The following is a 12,049-nucleotide window of genomic DNA, read 5'->3' as shown; positions in this document are numbered from 1 at the left end:
ATCTGATAAAATACAAAATAAATGATTATGAATAAATGTTCTTTATGTTTCTAGTTGTCGATAAACAACTTGCAAGAAAGTGAACTTTAATCATAATTCTGATAATACACAAATTAAATGATTTTGAATAAATGTTTTTTATGTTTCTAGTTGTCGATAAGCAACTTGCAAGAAAGAGAACTTTTATCATAAATGTGATAAAATACAAAATAAGTGATTATGAATAAATATTCTTTATGCTTCTAGTTGTCAAAAAACAACTTGTAAGAAAGTGAACTTTGATCATAAATCTGTTAAAACTCAAATTAAATGATTATGAATAAATATTATTTATGTTATTATTTGTCGTTATTCAACTTGCAAGAAAGTGAACTTTGATCATAAATCTGATAAAACTCAAATTAAATGATTATGAATAAATGCTTTTTGTGTTTCTAGTTGTCGATAAACAACTTGCAAGAAATTGAACTTTGATCATAAATCTGATAAAATACAAAATAAATGATTATGAATAAATGTTCTTTATGTTTCTAGTTGTCGATAAACAACTTGCCAGAAAGTAAACTTTAATCATAATTCTGATAATACACCAATTAAATGATTTTGAATAAACGTTTTTTATGTTTCTAGTTGTTGATAAGCAACTTGCAAGAAAGAGAACTTTGATCATAAATCTGATAAAATACAAAATAAGTGATTATGAATAAATGTTCTTTATGTTTCTAGTTGTCGATAAACAACCTGCAAGAAAGTGAACTTTGATCATAAATCTGTTAAAATACAAAATAAATGATTATGAATAAATATTCTATATGTTTTTACTTATCGTTATTTAACTTGCAAAAAAGTGAACTTTGATCATAAATATGTTAAAATACAAAATAAATGATTATGAATAAATGTTCTTTATGTTTTTATTTGTCGTTATTCAACTTGTAAGAAAGTGGACTTTGATCACAAATCTGATAAAACTCAAATTAAATGATTATGAATAAATGCTGTTTGTGTTTCTAGTTGTCGATAAACAACTTGCAAGAAATTGAACTTTGATCATAAATCTGATAAAATACAAAATAAATGATTATGAATAAATGTTCTTTATGTTTCTAGTTGTCGATAAACAACTTGCAAGAAAGTGAACTTTAATCATAATTCTGATAATACACAAATTAAATGATTTTGAATAAATGTTTTTTATGTTTCTAGTTGTCGATAAGCAACTTGCAAGAAAGAGAACTTTTATCATAAATGTGATAAAATACAAAATAAGTGATTATGAATAAATATTCTTTATGCTTCTAGTTGTCAAAAAACAACTTGTAAGAAAGTGAACTTTGATCATAAATCTGTTAAAACTCAAATTAAATGATTATGAATAAATATTATTTATGTTATTATTTGTCGTTATTCAACTTGCAAGAAAGTGAACTTTGATCATAAATCTGATAAAACTCAAATTAAATGATTATGAATAAATGCTTTTTGTGTTTCTAGTTGTCGATAAACAACTTGCAAGAAATTGAACTTTGATCATAAATCTGATAAAATACAAAATAAATGATTATGAATAAATGTTCTTTATGTTTCTAGTTGTCGATAAACAACTTGCCAGAAAGTAAACTTTAATCATAATTCTGATAATACACCAATTAAATGATTTTGAATAAACGTTTTTTATGTTTCTAGTTGTTGATAAGCAACTTGCAAGAAAGAGAACTTTGATCATAAATCTGATAAAATACAAAATAAGTGATTATGAATAAATGTTCTTTATGTTTCTAGTTGTCGATAAACAACCTGCAAGAAAGTGAACTTTGATCATAAATCTGTTAAAATACAAAATAAATGATTATGAATAAATATTCTATATGTTTTTACTTATCGTTATTTAACTTGCAAGAAAGTAAACTTTGATCATAAATCTGATAAAATACAATATAAATGATTATATATAAATGTTCTTTAAGTTTCTAGTTGTCGATAAACAACTTGCACGAAAGTGAACTTTGATCATAAATCTGATAAATCTCAAATTAAATGATTATGAATAAATGCTTTTTATGTTTCTAGTTGTCGATAAACAACTTGCAAGAAATTGAACTTTGATCATAAATCTGATAAAATACAAAATAAATGATTATGAATAAATGTTCTTTATGTTTCTAGTTGTCGATAAACAACTTGCAAGAAAGTGAACTTTAATCATAATTCTGATAATACACAAATTAAATGATTTTGAATAAATGTTTTTTATGTTTCTAGTTACCGATAAGCAACTTGCAAGAAAGAGAACTTTGATCATAAATCTGATAAAATACAAAATAAGTGATTATGAATAAATGTTCTTTATGTTTCTAGTTGTCAAAAAACAACTTGTAAGAAAGTGAACTTTGATCATAAATCTGTTAAAACTCAAATTAAATGATTATGAATAAATATTATTTATGTTATTATTTGTCGTTATTCAACTTGCAAGAAAGTGAACTTTGATCATAAATCTGATAAAACTCAAATTAAATGATTATGAATAAATGCTTTTTATGTTTCTAGTTGTCGATAAACAACTTGCAAGAAATTGAACTTTGATCATAAATTTGATAAAATACAAAATAAATGATTATGAATAAATGTTCTTTATGTTTCTAGTTGTCGATAAACAACTTGCAAGAAAGTGAACTTTAATCATAATTCTGATAATACACAAATTAAATGATTTTGAATAAATGTTTTTTATATTTCTAGTTGTCGATAAGCAGCTTGCAAGAAAGAGAACTTTGATCATAAATCTGATAAAATACAAATTAAATGATTATGAATAAATGTTTTTTATATTTCTAGTTGTCGATAAACAACTAGCAAGAAAGTGAACTTTAATCATAAATCTGATAAAATACAAAATAAATGATTATGAATAAATGTTCTTAAAGTTTCTAGTTGTCGATAAACAACTTGCAAGAAAGTGAACTTTGATCATAAATCTGATAAAGTACAAAATAAATGATTATGAATAAATATTCTTTAAATTTTTATTTGTCGTTATTCAACATGCAAGAAAGTGAACTTTGATCATAAATCTGATAAAACTCAAATTAAATGTTTCTAGGTGTCGATAAACAACTTGCAAGAAAGTGAACTTTGATCATAAATCTGATAAAATACAAAATAAATGATTATGAATAAATGTTCTTTATGTTTTTATTTTTCGTTATTCAACTTGCAAGAAAGTGAACTTTGATCACAAATCTGATAAAACTCAAATTATATGATTATGAATAAAAGTTCTTTACATTTCTAGTTGTCGATAAGCAACTTGCAAGAAAGTGAACTTTGATTATAAATCTGATAAAATACAAAATAAATGATTATGAATAAATGTTCTTTAATTTTCTAGTTGTCGATAAACAACTTGCAAGAAAGTGAACTTTGATCATAAATCTGATAAAGTACAAAATAAATGATTATGAATAAATGTTCTTTATGTTTTTATTTGTCGTCTTTCAACTTGCAAGAAAGTGAACTTTGATCATAAATCTGATAAAACTCAAATTAAATGATTATGAATAAATGTTCTTTATGTTTCTAGTGGTCGATAAACAACTTGCAAGAAAGTGAACTTTGATCATAAATATGTTAAAATACAAAATAAATGATTATGAATAAATGTTCTTTATGTTTTTATTTGTCGTTATTCAACTTGTAAGAAAGTGGACTTTGATCACAAATCTGATAAAACTCAAATTAAATGAATATGAATAAATGCTGTTTGTGTTTCTAGTTGGCGATAAACAACTTGCAAGAAATTGAACTTTGATCATAAATCTGATAAAATACAAAATAAATGATTATGAATAAATGTTCTTTATGTTTCTAGTTGTCGATAAACAACTTGCAAGAAAGTGAACTTTAATCATAATTCTGATAATACACAAATTAAATGATTTTGAATAAATGTTTTTTATGTTTCTAGTTGTCGATAAGCAACTTGCAAGAAAGAGAACTTTTATCATAAATGTGATAAAATACAAAATAAGTGATTATGAATAAATATTCTTTATGCTTCTAGTTGTCAAAAAACAACTTGTAAGAAAGTGAACTTTGATCATAAATCTGTTAAAACTCAAATTAAATGATTATGAATAAATATTATTTATGTTATTATTTGTCGTTATTCAACTTGCAAGAAAGTGAACTTTGATCATAAATCTGATAAAACTCAAATTAAATGATTATGAATAAATGCTTTTTGTGTTTCTAGTTGTCGATAAACAACTTGCAAGAAATTGAACTTTGATCATAAATCTGATAAAATACAAAATAAATGATTATGAATAAATGTTCTTTATGTTTCTAGTTGTCGATAAACAACTTGCAAGAAAGTGAACTTTGATGATAAATCTGATAAAATACAAAATAAATGATTATGAATAAATGTTCTTTAATTTTCTAGTTGTCGATAAACAACTTGCAAGAAAGTGAACTTTGATCATAAATCTGATAAAGTACAAAATAAATGATTATGAATAAATGTTCTTTATGTTTTTATTTGTCGTCTTTCAACTTGCAAGAAAGTGAACTTTGATCATAAATCTGATAAAACTCAAATTAAATGATTATGAATAAATGTTCTTTATGTTTCTAGTTGTCGATAAACAACTTGCAAGAAAGTGAACTTTGATCATAAATCTGTTAAAATACAAAATAAATGATTATGAATAAATATTCTATATGTTTTTACTTATCGTTATTTAACTTGCAAGAAAGTAAACTTTGATCATAAATCTGATAAAATACAATATAAATGATTATATATAAATGTTCTTTAAGTTTCTAGTTGTCGATAAACAACTTGCACGAAAGTGAACTTTGATCATAAATCTGATAAAATACAAAATAAATGATTATGAATAAATGTTCTTTATGTTTCTAGTTGTCGATAAACAACTTGCAAGAAAGTAAACTTTAATCATAATTCTGATAATACACCAATTAAATGATTTTGAATAAACGTTTTTTATGTTTCTAGTTGTTGATAAGCAACTTGCAAGAAAGAGAACTTTGATCATAAATCTGATAAAATACAAAATAAATGATTATGAATAAATGTTCTTTAATTTTCTAGTTGTCGATAGACAACTTGCACGAAAGTGAACTTTGATTATAAATCTGATAAAATACAAAATAAATGATTATGAATAAATGTTCTTTAAGTTTCTAGTTGTCGATAAACAACCTGCAAGAAAGTGAACTTTGATCATAAATCTGTTAAAATACAAAATAAATGATTATGAATAAATATTCTATATGTTTTTACTTATCGTTATTTAACTTGCAAGAAAGTAAACTTTGATCATAAATCTGATAAAATACAATATAAATGATTATATATAAATGTTCTTTAAGTTTCTAGTTGTCGATAAACAACTTGCACGAAAGTGAACTTTGATCATAAATCTGATAAATCTCAAATTAAATGATTATGAATAAATGTTCTTTATGTTTCTAGTTGTCGATAAACAACTTGCAAGAAAGTGAACTTTAATCATAATTCTGATAATACACAAATTAAATGATTTTGAATAAATGTTTTTTATGTTTCTAGTTACCGATAAGCAACTTGCAAGAAAGAGAACTTTGATCATAAATCTGATAAAATACAAAATAAGTGATTATGAATAAATGTTCTTTATGTTTCTAGTTGTCAAAAAACAACTTGTAAGAAAGTGAACTTTGATCATAAATCTGTTAAAACTCAAATTAAGTGATTATGAATAAATATTATTTATGTTATTATTTGTCGTTATTCAACTTGCAAGAAAGTGAACTTTGATCATAAATCTGATAAAACTCAAATTAAATGATTATGAATAAATGCTTTTTATGTTTCTAGTTGTCGATAAACAACTTGCAAGAAATTGAACTTTGATCATAAATCTGATAAAATACAAAATAAATGATTATGAATAAATGTTCTTTATGTTTCTAGTTGTCGATAAACAACTTGCAAGAAAGTGAACTTTAATCATAATTCTGATAATACACAAATTAAATGATTTTGAATAAATGTTTTTTATGTTTCTAGTTGTCGATAAGCAACTTGCAAGAAAGAGAACTTTGATCATAAATCTGATAAAATACAAAATAAGTGATTATGAATAAATGTTCTTTATGTTTCTAGTTGTCAAAAAACAACTTGTAAGAAAGTGAACTTTGAACTTTTAATCATAATTCTGATAATACACAAATTAAATGATTTTGAATAAATGTTTTTTATGTTTCTAGTTGTCGATAAGCAACTTGCAAGAAAGAGAACTTTGATCATAAATCTGATAAAATACAAAATAAGTGATTATGAATAAATGTTCTTTATGTTTCTAATTGTCGATAGACAACTTGCAAGACAACTTTAATCATAATTCTGATAATACACAAATTAAATGATTTTGAATAAATGTCTTTTATGTTTCTAGTTGTCGATAAACAACTTGCACGAAAGTGAACTTTGATCATTAATCTGATAAATCTCAAATTAAATGATTATGAATAAATGCTTTTTATGTTTCTAGTTGTCGATAAACAACTTGCAAGAAATTGAACTTTGATCATAAATCTGATAAAATACAAAATAAATGATTATGAATAAATGTTCTTTATGTTTCTAGTTGTCGATAGACAACTTGCAAGAAAGTGAACTTTAATCATAAATCTGATAATACACAAATTAATTGATTTTGAATAAATGTTTTTTATGTTTCTAGTTACCGATGAGCAACTTTCAAGAAAGAGAACTTTGATCATAAATCTGATAAAATACAAAATAAGTGATTATGAATAAATGTTCTTTATGTTTCTAGTTGTCAAAAAACAACTTGTAAGAAAGTGAACTTTGATCATAAATCTGTTAAAACTCAAATTAAATGATTATGAATAAATATTATTTATGTTATTATTTGTCGTTATTCAACTTACAAGAAAGTGAACTTTGATCATAAATCTGATAAAACTCAAATTAAATGATTATGAATAAATGCTTTTTATGTTTCTAGTTGTCGATAAACAACTTGCAAGAAATTGAACTTTGATCATAAATTTGATAAAATACAAAATAAATGATTATGAATAAATGTTCTTTATGTTTCTAGTTGTCGATAAACAACTTGCAAGAAAGTCAACTTTAATCATAATTCTGATAATACACAAATTAAATGATTTTGAATAAATGTTTTTTATGTTTCTAGTTGTCGATAAGCAGCTTGCAAGAAAGAGAACTTTGATCATAAATCTGATAAAATACAAAATAAGTGACTATGAATAAATGTTCTTTATGTTTCTAGTTGTCAAAAAACAACTTGCAAGAAAGTGAACTTTGATCATAAATCTGATAAAATACAAAATAAATGATTATGAATAAATGTTCTTTATGTTTTTATTTGTCGTTATTCAACTTGCAAGAAAGTAAACTTTGTTCTTAAATCTGATAAAATACAAATTAAATGATTATGAATAAATGTTTTTTATATTTCTAGTTGTCGATAAACAACTAGCAAGAAAGTGAACTTTAATCATAAATCTGATAAAATACAAAATAAATGATTATGAATAAATGTTCTTAAAGTTTCTAGTTGTCGATAAACAACTTGCAAGAAAGTGAACTTTGATCATAAATCTGATAAAGTACAAAATAAATGATTATGAATAAATATTCTTTAAATTTTTATTTGTCGTTATTCAACATGCAAGAAAGTGAACTTTGATCATAAATCTGATAAAACTCAAATTAAGTGTTTCTAGGTGTCGATAAACAACTTGCAAGAAAGTGAACTTTGATCATAAATCTGATAAAATACAAAATAAATGATTATGAATAAATGTTCTTTATGTTTTTATTTGTCGTTATTCAACTTGCAAGAAAGTGAACTTTGATCACAAATCTGATAAAACTCAAATTATATGATTATGAATAAAAGTTCTTTACATTTCTAGTTGTCGATAAGCAACTTGCAAGAAAGTGAACTTTGATTATAAATCTGATAAAATACAAAATAAATGATTATGAATAAATGTTCTTTAATTTTCTAGTTGTCGATAGACAACTTGCACGAAAGTGAACTTTGATTATAAATCTGATAAAATACAAAATAAATGATTATGAATAAATGTTCTTTAAGTTTCTAGTTGTCGATAAACAACCTGCAAGAAAGTGAACTTTGATCATAAATCTGTTAAAATACAAAATAAATGATTATGAATAAATATTCTATATGTTTTTACTTATCGTTATTTAACTTGCAAGAAAGTAAACTTTGATCATAAATCTGATAAAATACAAAATAAATGATTATATATAAATGTTCTTTAAGTTTCTAGATGTCGATAAACAACTTGCACGAAAGTGAACTTTGATCATTAATCTGATAAATCTCAAATTAAATGATTATGAATAAATGCTTTTTATGTTTCTAGTTGTCGATAAACAACTTGCAAGAAATTGAACTTTGATCATAAATCTGATAAAATACAAAATAAATGATTATGAATAAATGTTCTTTATGTTTCTAGTTGTCGATAGACAACTTGCAAGAAAGTGAACTTTAATCATAAATCTGATAATACACAAATTAAATGATTTTGAATAAATGTTTTTTATGTTTCTAGTTACCGATGAGCAACTTTCAAGAAAGAGAACTTTGATCATAAATCTGATAAAATACAAAATAAGTGATTATGAATAAATGTTCTTTATGTTTCTAGTTGTCAAAAAACAACTTGTAAGAAAGTGAACTTTGATCATAAATCTGATAAAATACAAAATAAATGATTATGAATAAATGTTCTTTATGTTTTTATTTGTCGTTATTCAACTTGCAAGAAAGTAAACTTTGATCTTAAATCTGATAAAATACAAATTAAATGATTATGAATAAATGTTTTTTATATTTCTAGTTGTCGATAAACAACTAGCAAGAAAGTAAACTTTAATCATAAATCTGATAAAATACAAAATAAATGATTATGAATATATGTTCTTAAAGTTTCTAGTTGTCGATAAACAACTTGCAAGAAAGTAAACTTTAATCATAATTCTGATAATACACCAATAAAATGATTTTGAATAAACGTTTTTTTATGTTTCTAGTTGTTGATAAGCAACTTGCAAGAAAGAGAACTTTGATCATAAATCTGATAAAATACAAAATAAGTGATTATGAATAAATGTTCTTTATGTTTTTACTTATCGTTATTTAACTTGCAAGAAAGTAAACTTTGATCATAAATCTGATAAAATACAAAATAAATGATTATATATAAATGTTCTTTAAGTTTCTAGTTGTCGATAAACAACTTGCACGAAAGTGAACTTTGATTATAAATCTGATAAAATACAAAATAAATGATTATGAATAAATGTTCTTTAAGTTTCTAGTTGTCGATAAACAACCTGCAAGAAAGTGAACTTTGATCATAAATCTGTTAAAATACAAAATAAATGATTATGAATAAATATTCTATATGTTTTTACTTATCGTTATTTAACTTGCAAGAAAGTAAACTTTGATCATAAATCTGATAAAATACAAAATAAATGATTATATATAAATGTTCTTTAAGTTTCTAGTTGTCGATAAACAACTTGCACGAAAGTGAACTTTGATCATAAATCTGATAAATCTCAAATTAAATGATTATGAATAAATGCTTTTTATGTTTCTAGTTGTCGATAAACAACATGCAACAAATTGAACTTTGATCATAAATCTGATAAAATACAAAATAAATGATTATGAATAAATGTTCTTTATGTTTCTAGTTGTCGATAAACAACTTGCAAGAAAGTGAACTTTAATCATAATTCTGATAATACACAAATTAAATGATTTTGAATAAATGTTTTTTATGTTTCTAGTTACCGATAAGCAAATTGCAAGAAAGAGAACTTTGATCATAAATCTGATAAAATACAAAATAAGTGATTATGAATAAATGTTCTTTATGTTTCTAGTTGTCAAAAAACAACTTGTAAGAAAGTGAACTTTGATCATAAATCTGTTAAAACTCAAATTAAATGATTATGAATAAATATTATTTATGTTATTATTTGTCGTTATTCAAAGTGAACTTTGATCATAAATCTGATAAAACTCAAATTAAATGATTATGAATAAATGCTTTTTATGTTTCTAGTTGTCGATAAACAACTTGCAAGAAATTGAACTTTGATCATAAATCTGATAAAATACAAAATAAATGATTATGAATAAATGTTCTTTATGTTTTTATTTGTCGTTATTCAACTTGCAAGAAAGTAAACTTTGATCTTAAATCTGATAAAATACAAATTAAATGATTATGAATAAATGTTTTTTATATTTCTAGTTGTCGATAAACAACTAGCAAGAAAGTAAACTTTAATCATAAATCTGATAAAATACAAAATAAATGATTATGAATAAATGTTCTTAAAGTTTCTAGTTGTCGATAAACAACTTGCAAGAAAGTGAACTTTGATCATAAATCTGATAAAATACAAAATAAATGATTATGAATAAATATTCTTTAAATTTTTATTTGTCGTTATTCAACATGCAAGAAAGTGAACTTTGATCATAAATCTGATAAAACTCAAATTAAATGTTTCTAGGTGTCGATAAACAACTAGCAAGAAAGTGAACTTTGATCATAAATCTGATAAAATACAAAATAAATGATTATGAATAAATGTTCTTTATGTTTTTATTTGTCGTTATTCAACTTGCAAGAAAGTGAACTTTGATCACAAATCTGATAAAACTCAAATTATATGATTATGAATAAAAGTTCTTTACATTTCTAGTTGTCGATAAGCAACTTGCAAGAAAGTGAACTTTGATTATAAATCTGATAAAATACAAAATAAATGATTATGAATAAATGTTCTTTAATTTTCTAGTTGTCGATAAACAACTTGCAAGAAAGTGAACTTTGATCATAAATCTGATAAAGTACAAAATAAATGATTATGAATAAATGTTCTTTATGTTTTTATTTGTCGTTATTCAACTTGTAAGAAAGTGGACTTTGATCACAAATCTGATAAAACTCAAATTAAATGATTATGAATAAATGCTTTTTGTGTTTCTAGTTGTCGATAAACAACTTGCAAGAAAGTGAACTTTAATCATAAGCAACTTGCAAGAAATTGAACTTTGATCATAAATTTGATAAAATACAAAATAAATGATTATGAATAAATGTTCTTTATGTTTCTAGTTGTCGATAAACAACTTGCAAGAAAGTGAACTTTAATCATAATTCTGATAATACACAAATTAAATGATTTTGAATAAATGTTTTTTATGTTTCTAGTTGTCGATAAGCAGCTTGCAAGAAAGAGAACTTTGATCATAAATCTGTTAAAATACAAAATAAATGATTATGAATAAATGCTTTTTATGTTTCTAGTTGTCGATAAACAACTTGCACGAAAGTGAACTTTGATTATAAATCTGATAAAATACAAAATAAATGATTATGAATAAATGTTCTTTAAGTTTCTAGTTGTCGATAAACAACCTGCAAGAAAGTGAACTTTGATCATAAATCTGATAAAATACAAAATAAGTGATTATGAATAAATGTTCTTTATGTTTTTACTTATCGTTATTTAACTTGCAAGAAAGTAAACTTTGATCATAAATCTGATAAAATACAAAATAAATGATTATATATAAATGTTCTTTAAGTTTCTAGTTGTCGATAAACAACTTGCACGAAAGTGAACTTTGATTATAAATCTGATAAAATACAAAATAAATGATTATGAATAAATGTTCTTTAAGTTTCTAGTTGTCGATAAACAACCTGCAAGAAAGTGAACTTTGATCATAAATCTGTTAAAATACAAAATAAATGATTATGAATAAATATTCTATATGTTTTTACTTATCGTTATTTAACTTGCAAGAAAGTAAACTTTGATCATAAATCTGATAAAATACAAAATAAATGATTATATATAAATGTTCTTTAAGTTTCTAGTTGTCGATAAACAACTTGCACGAAAGTGAACTTTGAT

Source organism: Zeugodacus cucurbitae, chromosome 6 (genome assembly GCF_028554725.1).
Source record: "Zeugodacus cucurbitae isolate PBARC_wt_2022May chromosome 6, idZeuCucr1.2, whole genome shotgun sequence".
NCBI classification, from domain to species: domain Eukaryota; kingdom Metazoa; phylum Arthropoda; class Insecta; order Diptera; family Tephritidae; genus Zeugodacus; species Zeugodacus cucurbitae.
The sequence above is the reverse complement of the archived record's forward strand: the minus strand, read 5'-3'. Positions refer to the sequence as shown.